Raw genomic sequence first — 13,555 nt, 5'->3', positions numbered from 1 at the left:
AAAAGTGATCAAAAATGCATTTTACACTAGTTTATTTGTTTTGCAACCATTAGTCTTCAAAAAATGTAAGATTTGACGGTAACAAAACATTCAAAAAAAAAAAAACTAAAGGTGTAAATTTTTAAAAATTGAAAGATTAATAAATCAACCCAAACATGCTTAAAAATTATTCCAAACTCAAGGGAATGCATTTTATATTGATTTCAGCTGATTGCACTTAAATTTCAATTGAAATTTTAATGTTTTTTGGAAAATATTTTTTTGCCCCCTGATTTTTCGGGGCAACTATTCGTTACATTTACATAAATGTTGATAACAATTTATTTTTGCAGATTTTTTCTACAAAATTAATAAATTGTAGTAATAATCAATCTCATTTTAAAAAATTAAACGATTTTTTATTTTGAGTTTATAAAATCTACATGTATGATGTGTTAAACTGGCAACCCTGCCAAGTTGTTGACAGCACCGCGCGCTATTTTTCTTATTTTTATTATTATTAGTTTTAGTCAATAAACATCATTCGTGTGCATTCTCTCTCCCGAGCAGGACGTGTTTTACCTTTGCTCTGAAAGTCCAATAGGTTATGGGCCCAGGGACGCAATCTTTTCTGCGCATCGTGTAACGCTCGGCATCGAAAGAAAAGTCATTTCGGAAAGTTAATTCGCGAAGTTGACGTTGTCGTTTCGAGGGAAAATGGAGAAAGTCGGAATCGCAAAGCTTACCAGCGAAAATTACGATTCGTGGAAGCTGGACGTCGAGTTCCTGCTGGTCAAGGAAAAGCTGTGGAGGTATGTCTCTCCGGGAGTGAAACCGAAGCTGAACAAGGACCAGACCAACGCGGCTGAGCTGGAGGCTTGGGATGAAGGCGACCAGCAAGCGCGCGCGACAATCGGTTTGTTGATCACGAAGGGCCAACACGGGCTGATCCGGAACACAAACACCGCCAGAGAGGTGTGGGAAAACGCCAAGAAGAAGTTCGAGAAGAAGACACTGACCACGAAGGCGTACCTCATCAAGCGAATTTGTGATCTGAGGTACAGCGAAGGTGCCGACATCGAGGAACATCTGCAGGAGTTTGAGGACCTGTTTGACAGGCTGGCTACCGTGGGCTACAAGTTTGAGGAGGAACTCCGGGTGATCTTCATCCTGCGCAGCCTGCCAAGTTCTTTCAGTGCTCTCTCGACTGCTTTGGAGAATCGGTCGGAGAAGGAGCTGACCGTGGACATCATCAAAGGAAGCATCATCAACGAGGTGGAGAAGCAAAAAGAGATGACGTCATCGGATGAGAAGGTGCTGAAGGTTGTGGCAAAACACGGTGTCCAGTGCAATCATTGTCACAAGTTTGGACACAAGTGCAAGCAGCTGACGAAGCGGTATGGAGAAGGAAGCTCTCAGAGCGACGACGACGACATCTGGGAGAAGCCAACGACGAAGTTCAAAAGTTCAGCGGAAGTGTCCGACGAAGATTTTGCGTTTGGCGTGTGCGAAGCTTTTGCAGGACAGTGGATTGTGGATTCAGGTGCGAGCACTCACATGTGTACCGAGCGGAAATCTTTCGAATCGCTGGTACAGCCGCGTGAGGACACTCCGAAGATGGTAACGGTCGCTGATGGTAAAAGTGCTGAAGTGAAAGGAGTCGGAAGCTGTCGGATTCGTTGCTACGGTACTGGTGACACGGAACGTAACTTAACGTTGAGCAACGTTCTCTACGTACCTGATCTCAACACCAACCTGGTTTCGGTGGCGAGACTCGTGGACAAGGGAGCGAAGGTTACCTTCGAGAAGCAAAAGTGCACAATTTCGTGTGGAAAGCGAATTGCCGCAGTTGCACCCAGAAATGGAGGTGTGTTCAACCTTCGGATGGTGAAGCACCAAAACGGCCGACGTCCGAAGACTGCATCTGGAAGACAGAAGACACAACAAGGCAAGCTTCCGGCCGTAGCGATGCAGCAGTTTCCGGAGCACAAAGCAGCGACTGCCCCAGAGTGTCTACTCTCTGCTGTCGTGGACACACTTGACCGTTCTGACATCGAAATATGTCTGTGATTCAGGAGGAGCCCCAGAACGTTCAGGAGGAGTATGGTGAACGCGCGTTGAGGAGGAGTGTTAAACTGGCAACCCTGCCAAGTTGTTGACAGCACCGCGCGCTATTTTTCTTATTTTTATTATTATCAGTTTTAGTCAATAAACATCATTCGTGTGCATTCTCTCTCCCGAGCAGGACGTGTTTTACCTTTGCTCTGAAAGTCCAATATGATGATGAAAATTCCCAATCATTATGGAAATTAGATGTTTGGATTGGAAACAGATAAAAACGGCTTCGTTTACAACTTACTCACTTTTTACTCAAGATTTGAAAGCTTTCTTGAGGAATTCAAACTTTGAACCAAATGTATGCGTTCAAAAAGTATGTTGGTACTAACGTTAGCATAAAAAACATTGTAATTTGGTTTAAAAACATTTCGTAAAATTCCTTCTGGGCTCGGGAGAAAACCGGGAAAAAACCGGGAAATTGAAAATCGAAATCTGGTGGTCACCCTGCTATAAATGGTTAGGCACTTATACTTACATCAAACCCTACGTAATGTACCACCCCCGGCCGAGCTAAAATGCGTAACCGGAAAAGAAGGTGTGCATGCCTGGCACGAACACTCAAAGCGTGTTCTAGCGTGTTGCTCGTACTGACTCAGAGCAAGGGTAAGATGTAGGTGTAAGGGCAGTGCGTGTTCGTCGGGAACCTGGTGCATAAGATCGGTCAAGGCCCGTTCTTACACTGAAAATTGCGAATTGCGAACATTGAAATGAATGGTCAAATGAACCGCAAAGGAACCGGATAACAAACAATAGGACGATGAAGATTAAAATTAGATCTTTTGTGGAAGTTCCGGTTAAGACAAAACAACACCATGGTATCAAAACCAGACGACTCAAAAGCAAATTTCCGTTTTACCGGAGCTGGGAAAGTTGAAGATACGCATCAACACATCGGGAAGAAATCATCAAGTGTCTCAGCAGAAGCAACGCGTTGCCAGACTGCGAATTCCGCAACTGAGCAATTCTCTGAGATTTCGGTCATTCGATTTTTTTTGTATTTTTTAATCCGGCTGAAACTTTTTTGGTGCCTTCGGTATGCCCAAAGAAGCCATTTTGCATCATTGGTTTGTCCATATAATTTTCCATACAAATTTGGCAGCTGTCCATACAAAAATGATATGTAAAAATTCAAAAATCTTTATCTTTTGAAGGAATTTTTTGATCGATTTGGTGTCTTCGGCAAAGTTGTTGGTATGGATATGGACTACACTGAAAAAAAATGATACACGGTAAAAAAAAATTTGGTGATTTTTTATTTAACTTTTTGTCACTAAAACTTGATTTGCAAAAAAACACTATTTTTATTTTTTTTTTATTTTTTGATATGTTTTAGAGGAAATAAAATGCCATCTTTTCAGAAATTTTCAGAATGGACAAAAAATCTTTGACCGAGTTATGATTTTTTGAATCAATACAGATTTTTTTCAAAAAATCGAAATATCGGTCGCAAAAAAATCGAATTTGCAATCAAAAAGTACTTTAGTGATTTTTTGATAAAGTGCACCGTTTTCAAGTTATAACCATTTTTAGGTAACTATTTTGAAAATAGTCGCAGTTTTTCATTTTTTTAAATTAGTGCCCATGTTTGCCCACTTTTGAGAAAAATATTTTTGAAAAGCTGTGAAAATTCTCTATATTTTGCTTTTCCGGACTTTGTTGATACGACCCTTAGTTGCTGAGATATTGCCATGCAAAGGTTAAAAAACAGTAAAATTGATGTTTTCTAAGTCTCACCCAAACAACCCACCATTTTCTAATGTCGATATCTCAGCAACTATAGGTCCGATTTACAATGTTAAAACATGAAACATTCGTGAAATTTTCCGAACTTTTCGAAAAAAATATTTTCAAAAATTTAAAATCAAGACTAACATTTCAAACGGGCCAAACATTCATTATAACGCCCATTTAAAATGTTAGTCTTGATTTTAAATTTTTGAAATTTTTTTTTTTCGAAAAGTTCGGAAAATTTCACGAATGTTTCATGTTTTGCCTTCCTCACTGAGGTAAGGCTATAATCCTGCTCTAAAAATGAACTTCGTATAAAAACGTCGTAAACCCACCTTCATGTATACATATCGACTCAGAATCGAAAACTGAACAAATGTCTGTGTGTATGTGTGTGTGTATGTGTGTGTGTATGTGTGTGTGTATGTATGTATGTGACCAACAAACTAGCTCATGTTTCTCGGCACTGGCTGAACCGATTTGACCCGAACTTGTTGCATTCGACTTGGTTTAGGGTCCCATAGATCGAGTTTTATACAGATTGAAGTTTCGATAAGTAGTTCAAATGTTATGTAAAAATGTGTTTTCACATATATTTGGATCTCACTTAACTGTATGTAAACTATGTCCGGGTCCATCATCCGACCCATCGTTGGTTAGGTTATCAAAAGACCTTTCCAACGAGTCCAAAACATTGAAGATCTGGCAACCCTGTCTCGAGATATGGCCACTTAAGTGATATTGATATACTTTTTTGAAGCCGGATCTCACTTAAATGTATGTAAACTATGTCCGGATCCACCATCCTACCTATTGTTGGTTAGGTTATCAAAAGACCTTTCCAACGAGTCCAAAACATTGAAGATCTGGTAACCCTGTCTCGAGATATGGCCCCTTAAGTGATATTGATGTACTTTTTTGAAGCCGGATCTCACTTAAATGTATGTAAACTATGTCCGGATTCACCATCCGACCTATTGTTGGTTAGGTTATCAAAAGACCTTTCCAACGAGTCCAAAACATTGAAGATCTGGCAACCCTGTCTCGAGATATGGCCACTTAAGTGATATTGATATATTTTTTTGAAGCCGGATCTCACTTAAATGTATGTAAACTATGTCCGGATCCACCATCCTACCTATTGTTGGTTAGGTTATCAAAAGAACTTTCCACCGAGTCCAAAACATTGAAGATCTGGCAACCCTGTCTCGAGATATGGCCACTTAAGTGATATCGATGTACTTTTTGGAAGCCGGATCTAAAAAATAGATGAAACTATTGTACAGCCATTCTTGTGAGGAAGGCTCGAACCACATAGGTGGATTAAGTTATTTTTTACATTGTAAATCGGACCTATAAATGCTGAGATATCGACATTAGAAAATGGTGGGTTGTTTGGGTGAGACTTAGAAAACATCAACTTTCCTGTTTTTTCACCTTTGCATGGCAATATCTCAGCAACTAAGGGTCGTATCAACAAAGTCCGAAAAAGCAAAATATTGAGAATTTTCTCAGCTTTTTAAAAATATTTTTTTCAAAAGTTGGCAAACATGGGCACTATTTTTAAAAAATGAAAAACTGCGACTTTTTTTTTAAAAAAGTTACCTATAAATGGATATAACTTGAAAACGGTGCATTTCATCAAAAATTCACTAAAGTACTTTTTGATTGCAAATTCGATTTTACATCGAAAAATGAAGTTGAAAATTTTTTGCGACCGATATTTCGATTTTTTGAAAAAATCTGTATTGATTCAAAAAATTATAACTCGGTCAAAGATTTTTTGCCCATTCTGGAAATTTCTGAAAAGATGGCATTTTATGCCCTCTAAAAAATATCAAAAAAAAAAAAAAAAAAAATAGTGTTTTTTTGCAAATCAAGTGTTGAGGGAGATTTTCGGGTTCTTTTCAGCGACAAACACCGTTAGTTTTAAGTGTTAGGATAGCTAAAAGCTGTAATTATTTCATTAGGTTTAGGTACAATTATAATTCAACTCCTACTTACATCGGTCACCCTAGTTCAGCACTAATTTCAACAATCTCGACCGAGAATCTACCGGATTTGCGGGCAACTATAATGGTAAGTATTTTTCTTGTTTTCAACAGGTCTTAGTTTTAATTTTGTGAACTTACGCTACTGCAAATAACCTCAAATTATTTCTTTTTCAGGGTTTTCCAACCAACGGAGCGGGCAGCGTTCGAGGTCACCTGTTTGGTGCGTGTTTTAGGATTAATTTAAGAAATTTAACTAATTTTAAACTACTCACTAATTACTCAGCAGAAAAGATCTGTTTTATAACTCTTCTCCCGTTCGCAATCTAATTAAATTGCCTTTTTCGCACTAATGCACCACCTTTCACCAGGACACTTTCTCGCAACTTAATTCTTGTTTACGTTTTGTTTATCTTCGCGCACTTCGCTTGGCGTTTCGTCCCACAAACGTCACTGTCTGCCCGAGAAGTACTTTTACGGCGGTGACTGTACCTCGACCGACCTTTACACACTCGATCCCGCGGGGGGCTTCTTGTGCGTGACATTTTCTGCGCGGCGTCGGAACAGTTCCCCGACCCGTTAAGCTGGTCCGAAACATCCGGTTCAGGCTTACACCCTTCCAGATCCAAGCGCGCAAGTTTTGCAACCGGTCGTCGTATGAAACCGTCCGCCGTCTGCACCACCGCATCTCGTACTCTCCCATCTCGTCCAGGGCTGACCTCCACTACCCGTCCTCTGATCCAGCCGTTCCGTACCTTCTCCTCCACCACGATCACCAAGTCGCCTACCTCGATCGGCATTGCCTCCTCCAGCCACTTCGTTCTGCGAGCAATCGTCGGGAGATACTCGCGGATCCAACGCCGCCAGAACTGATCCAGCATCGCTTGGCAAAGCTGCCAATCTCCTCTGCATGCCAGCTTCGGTTCCATCGACGTCTTCGGGGGCTGAACCACTCCGCGTGAGCTCAGTAGTAGAAAGTGGTTTGGCGTCAGAGCCTCTTGCTGTTCCGACTGCAGTGGGATGAACGTAAGCGGCCTTGAGTTAACGATGCTCTCTGCTTCCACCAGCAGAGTCGCCAAAGTCTCCTCGTTTGGGACCCTGGAGGTGTACATCGCTGCCAACGCCGTCTTCACCGACCTCACTAACCGCTCCCAAGCGCCTCCCATGTGGGGCGCAGCTGGCGGGTTGAAAATCCATCGCGTGTTGGTGTTGGTGAACGTTTCCGCCAGTTGGCCGTCCAGCTTGTTCATCTCCAGTCGCAGCTCGTTGTTCGCTCCTACGAAGTTCGTTCCCCGGTCGGTTCGTATCTCCGCCGGCGCTCCTCTGCGTCCGATGAACCGCCGAATTGCTTGCTTGCAGGACTCGGTTGTCAGCGTGTGCACCACCTCGAGATGCACGGCACGGGTAGTGAGGCACGTGAACAATGCGATCCACCTCTTGGGCGTGCTGCGATTCACTCGTACGGCGATTGGTCCGAAGTAATCGATACCGGTGCAGGAAAACGGCCGCTCGAAGGCCTGCAGCCTCGCTGCAGGGAGTGGGGCCATGCGTGGGATAGCCAAAGTTTTCCCTTCCATCGCTCGCTTCAGCTTGCACAGTGGACACTTCTTTGGAATTTTCGCACCTCCGTACGCAGCATGGATACGAAAAATCGCTGTCTCACTTCGTTCACGACCGTTTCGCCGTTGGAGTGAAGAAACTTCCGATGGTACCAAAACAGCAGCACGTTCGTCACCTGATGGCCTTTCGGTAGGATAATCGGAAACCGAGTGTCGTGCGACGCAAACGTAGCTTCGGAAATCCGAGAATCCGACCGAATCACTCCCGCTTCGTCCATGAACGGCGACAGCTTCCGGATCAGACTGGTTCGCTCCAGCTCCACCTGACGTCTCGGCGTCCGCTTTCCGCGCTACGGACAAGGTGGCCACCTCGTCTGGATACGCTTCACTCTGCACTGTCCGGAAGATCGTCGTCTCCGCCACCAACAGTTCCTCCTGCGTTAGCAATCCCTTCGTTAGCGGTTGCTTCCGGTAGTTCTCTACGAAGTTCTGCTTGTAACGGAGAGCGTACGCCACCGCCCGCAGCAGCCGCGTCCAGTCAGAGAAGCGTTGCCAGTCGATTGTCAGCTTAGTCACCGCTTCGCTGTGGACCAGACAGGCACGCAACTCTTCCTCCGTCGTCTCCTCTGTGGGATTCACGTCCATGGGCCACTCGATTTCCCGCGACAGGATGAAGAAACGTCCGTACCACGGGTAATCCGGCGAGAAACTTGGACCTCGGGCCCCACTTCGTGGCCAGGTCCGCTGGATTCAGTTTTCCAGGACAGTGGCGCCACTCCGCGGCGTCCGACTTCGACAGGATCTCACCTACCCGACACGCCACGAACTGCCGGTAGTTCCGATGGTCCGAGTTGATCCAGGCCAGCACCGTTCTCGAGTCGGTCCACATCACGGTCTTGTCAATCTTCAGGCTGTGGCCATTCGTGATCGACTTCCGCAACCGTACTCCGATAACCGCACCGTTCAGTTCCAATCGGGGTATAGACAATGCCTTGAGTGGAGCCACTTTAGCTTTTCCCCCGATCAGCGCTACTTGAATCGTCCCGTCAAAGTACACCGCGCGAAAGTACGCTACGCACGAGTAGGCTTCCTCGCTGGCGTCACAGAAAACGTGCAGCTGGAGCGACACAATGTCAGCGATCGAGTACTTTGAGAAGTAGCAGCGGGAATGCGCACCTCGCTCAGATGCTTGAACATAGCAATCCACCGCATCCAGCGCTCCTTCAGCTTGTCCGGAATCTTCTGGTCCCACTCGGTCTTCGCTCGCCACACCTCTTGGATCAGGATTTTGCCGTGGATGATGAAAAAGCAAAGCAATCCCGCCGGGTCAAAGAGCGACATTACGATCCGCAGCGCTTGCCGTTTCGTAGGAAGATCGGCATCGAACGTTAACGTCATCGTGAAGGTGAAGACGTCTTCGTCCGGCTTCCAGTACATTCCCAGCACTCGCTCCATCGGGTCGTTCTTGTCCAACTGCATGCACTTCTCGAGAGCAGGATCGTTCTCCCCGACCCGTGCGAGAACCTCCTTGGAGTTTGACAGCCAGTTCCGGAGATCAAAGCCGCCTAGAGAGTGTACGTGCTTCACTTCCAACGCCAGCTTCGTCGCCTCTCCCACCGAATCGGCACTGTCCAGGTAGTCGTCCACGTAGTGCTTGGATGATGGCTTCCGCAGCTTCGGGGTAGTCATGCGCGTGCTCCTCTGCATTCCGGTTCTTGACGAACTGCGTCGAGCATGGCGAACATGTGGCCCCGAACGTCGCGACGTCCATCAAGTAGACTTCTGGTTCCTTCGTTGAGTCGTCACGCCACAGCAGACGTTGAGCGTGCCGGTCTTCCTTCCGAATCTTGACTTGGTGAAACATCTCCTTGATATCGGCGCAAAGTGCCACTCGCTTCTCCCGAAAACCGAACAGCACGTGCAGAAGGGTCTTCAAAAGATCCGGGCCTTTGAGCAGCATCGTGTTCAGCGAGACTCCGTCCACTTTGGCGGCAGCATCGCAGAAAATGCGGACCTTCGACGGCTTCTTCGGGTTCAGCGCGACACCTAGCGGTAGGTACCATGTGCGCCGAGGGTCAGCTTCTTCCAGTTCTGCCGGGGTGGCCTTGTGGATGTACCCCTTTTCCTGGTACTCGGACAGCTGCCTCGACACTCTCGCCAATCACCGGATCCTTCTGGATTCGTCGTTCCAAGCACTGCAGTCGACGCTTCGCCATAGGATAGCTGTCGGGAAACTCGAAGCAGTCGTACTTCCACAGCAGCCCCGTTTCGAATCGCTGGCCGACCCGCTTCGTCGTTTCTTGCAGGATCTTGTTCGCTCTCTGGACTTCATCAGATTCCGGACCTGCTGTCGCTTCCACACCCAAGCTTTCAACCGAGAAGAACTCCTTCACCAGTTCGTGCAGCGTTTGGTCGTCCTGGCATTCGCACACGTGAAAACTGTGTACGCGTCCAGCAGTATGGTCCTGCTTACCGTACACTGTCCACCCGAGTCGGGATCGCGCCGCAATCGGTTCTCCAGGCTGTCCTTCTCGGACCTTCAGCATCGCCGTGACGTGAGCGTTGTCATTCCCAATGAGAATGCGTGGAGCAGCGTTAGCGTAGTCCTTCACCGGCAGGCCTTGCAGATGTGGAAACGTCTTAGCCAGTTCTGCATACCGCAAAGACTGTCGTGGCAGATCCAGCTTCTTCACCGTCCGCACGTCGTTAAGCGCAAACCTGGCCTCGTCTTCGCTACCGGAAATCTCCAGCGCGATCCGCTGAGACTCCGATTCGGTGCGCTTCACGTTCGCCGTCCACTGTAAGCACAGCGGAAGCACCTCACCGTCGACGCCGAGCTCCTTGGCGATCTCCTCGTCCACCATCGTCCTCGACGATCCGTCATCCAAGAATGCGAAAGCTGACACCGTACGGTTGTTCCCGTGCAGCTCTACTGGGATGATTCGGAACAGCGCCGTCTTCCCGGCGTAGTGATGGTTGGTAATCGCGTTCGCTCCTGACACCTTCGGTTCGTTCTTCTCCCGCTTCTGCTCAGCGCGCTTCGACTCCGTGGCTCCCGACTTCTGCTTAAAGTGCAGCAGAGCATGATGCTGCTGTTGGCACCCGTCAATGTCGCATTTGTCGCTGCTTCGACACGGCTTCTTCCCGTGAACACCTAGACAATTGCCACACAGTCTGTATTCGTCGACTATCCTCCGACGTTCTTCCAGCGTCTTCTTCCCGAACTCGGCGCAATCCTTCACGCGGTGTTTGGGGTCCTTGCAGACGAAGCACGCCGGCGCCGCTTTCTTCTCCGTAACCTCCTTGACTGGCGTCCGTGACACGTCTTCGGAGGAGTGCGCGCCGCAGAAGTTCTTGTCCTTGCTGCTCTTGTCCAGTTTCGCAACCCGCGCCTGCTGTTGTTGCTGCTTGGACCCATAGCTAAGCGTTACGTCCGAGGCTGCCTTCACCAACGCTGACATGTAGCACGCAAACGTCGTCAGGTTCACCTGGCTGCAACGTTCCTTGTACAGCGACCAATCCAGCTTCGCGTTCGCAGGCAGCTTCTCCACCAGCTCGAACAGCAGCATCGGGTTGTTCAGGTGTGCCTCGTGTCCTCCAGCTTCCAGATGATCGCAGAGCAGCTGAACCGCCAACCCGAAATCGATGTAGGTCTCAAGCCGGTCCGGCTTTGGCGCTGGCGCGTTGTGCACCTTCTGCAGCAACGAGTGAATCAGCATCTCCGGCCGTCCAAAAAGCATCTCCAACGTGGCCATAGCGTGCGGCACTCCCGCCGGATGAAGCAAGCGTCCTTGCACCCTTTCGTACGCGTAGCCTCGAACATACTTCTGCAACCTGGCCAAATTCTCTGCATCCGAAAACCCGCACGCGTTCGTCGTGTTGACGTACGCGCTTATGAACAGCGGCCAGTCCTCAGGATTTCCCGTGAACACGGGCAGCTCCTTCGAGATCACCTGCCTGGCAGCGAGCTGTTGCGGAGTCGGTCCGTAGTAGTCCGGTGTGTCATCGTTGCCGTCCACCTGGCTTCTATCTGCCCGTGGCGGTTCTTGCAAACCCGGAAGCTTCGTAAACGACTGCGGTCGCCCCCCTGTTGTCTGCCCTCCTCCAGTCCCAGTGTGCGTCTGCGTAGTTCCTCCTGCTGACTGCTGCGGACCCGGTTGAGTTTGCGATTGCCCTCCTGGATTCATCTGCTGACCGTTCCCTTGAACACTACTCGCACTCACTTCCGAATTCAACACTGGTTGTCTTGACAGAAGACTCTGGATCAGACTAGTGGAGGGTTGGGGTTTCCCGTTCGCGGGAGTCGGAGAAGACTTAATTGGACTTGGAGAAGATTCCGCGATATTTGTGCCCGGTGCAAATGGCTTTTGAGTGGCATGCTTCGAAACTATAGTCTCTGAGACTCTCCCAATAAAACCTCCTAACGTAGACTGCGCTACTGTGTCGTTCAGGGAAATCCCGTCTAACGCCCTATCTAAAACGGTTCGGTTTCCACCGGCCGGTTGTCCCACCTGACCAGCGACTGTTCCAGATGTCGTCGGGTTCCCGCTTGTTGACCAGTTCCAGCTGAAGTCTTCGTCGGTCTCAAAAGCGTCGAGCTCATTACCTCCTGATTCTGCTGCCACCTCTTCACCTTGCTGCGCGAACTTTGCTCCGAAGCCACGCTTCGGCCATCGCCGTCATCATCTCCGATTTCCAACTCCTCGAGCAGTCGGAACGTCTCTTCGAGCGCCTCAGTTTCGACCTGTAGCTTCAACGCCGCTAGTTCCGCTTCCTGCACCTGCTTCTTGGCAGCCATCTCCGCGTCTCGCTGCTTGCTCTCCAGCTCCAGGCGTTGTAGCGCGAGCTTTTTCTGCTCCTCCAGCTTTTGGATCTTCAGCTGAGCCAATCTGGTTCGTGCGCCGACGCCGGACTGCACCGAACTTGCCTTGGAACCCGCCTTCGATCCGCTTTCGACCCGCCTTGGAACTCTTGGCCTTGCCATCGTGTTTCTTGCCGGGTTCTTCCACTGGTGGCTGGGGTCTTGGTGTCGGCCTCTGACATGGAGGGCAGTAGAACGACCGACTATGCGCCGCGATGCTATCGTTGACGCCGACGCACTCGTAGTGCATCCACGACCCGCAGACACAGCAGCTCACCATCCGGTCCGTGTTTGGAAAAGTGCACAGCATGCAGTCCATCCTTCCTATCGGGCGATCTTTTAGATTTGTTGAGGGAGATTTTCGGGTTCTTTTCAGCGACAAACACCGTTAGTTTTAAGTGTTAGGATAGCTAAAAGCTGTAATTATTTCATTAGGTTTAGGTACAATTATAATTCAACTCCTACTTACATCGGTCACCCTAGTTCAGCACTAATTTCAACAATCTCGACCGAGAATCTACCGGATTTGCGGGCAACTATAATGGTAAGTATTTTTCTTGTTTTCAACAGGTCTTAGTTTTAATTTTGTGAACTTACGCTACTGCAAATAACCTCAAATTATTTCTTTTCAGGGTTTTCCAACCAACGGAGCGGGCAGCGTTCGAGGTCACCTGTTTGGTGCGTGTTTTAGGATTAATTTAAGAAATTTAACTAATTTTAAACTACTCACTAATTACTCAGCAGAAAAGATCTGTTTTATAACTCTTCTCCCGTTCGCAATCTAATTAAATTGCCTTTTTCGCACTAATGCACCACCTTTCACCAGGACACTTTCTCGCAACTTAATTCTTGTTTACGTTTTGTTTATCTTCGCGCACTTCGCTTGGCGTTTCGTCCCACAAACGTCACTGTCTGCCCGAGAAGTACTTTTACGGCGGTGACTGTACCTCGACCGACCTTTACACACTCGATCCCGCGGGGGGCTTCTTGTGCGTGACATTTTCTGCGCCGCGTCGGAACATCAAGTTTTAGTGACAAAAAGTTAAATAAAAAATCACCATTTTTTTTACAGTGTATCATTTTTTTTCAGTGTAGTCCATATCCATACCTACAACTTTGTCGAAGACACCAAATCGATCAAAAAATTCCTTCAAAAGATACAGATTTTTGAATTTTCACATATCATTTTTGTATAAACAGCTGCCAAATTTGTATGGAAAATTATATGGACAAACCAATGATTCAAAATGGCTTCTTTGGGCATACCGAAAGCAACAAAAAAGTTTCAGCCGGATTGAAAAATACAAAAAATAAAATTA

The 13,555-nt window shown here is 47.4% G+C and overlaps 1 protein-coding gene and 1 long non-coding RNA gene across 2 annotated transcripts in view; one reads left to right on the top strand and one right to left on the bottom strand.

Moving 5' to 3' along the window:
• The window catches only part of LOC6041136 (zinc finger protein 425), a 29,831-nt gene that overhangs the window by 14,003 nt on the left and 2,273 nt on the right, over window positions 1-13,555 (bottom strand). The gene's annotated exons all lie outside the window — the stretch shown is intronic.
• Window positions 5,778-12,960, top strand: LOC119766815. Its single transcript, XR_005277152.1, has 4 exons — window positions 5,778-5,904; window positions 5,994-6,039; window positions 12,672-12,780; window positions 12,869-12,960. It is a non-coding gene; the product is annotated as an uncharacterized LOC119766815 (long non-coding RNA).

This window comes from Culex quinquefasciatus, chromosome 2 (assembly GCF_015732765.1).
Source record: "Culex quinquefasciatus strain JHB chromosome 2, VPISU_Cqui_1.0_pri_paternal, whole genome shotgun sequence".
NCBI lineage: Eukaryota > Metazoa > Arthropoda > Insecta > Diptera > Culicidae > Culex > Culex quinquefasciatus.
This window is presented reverse-complemented; position numbering and strand designations above follow the sequence as displayed.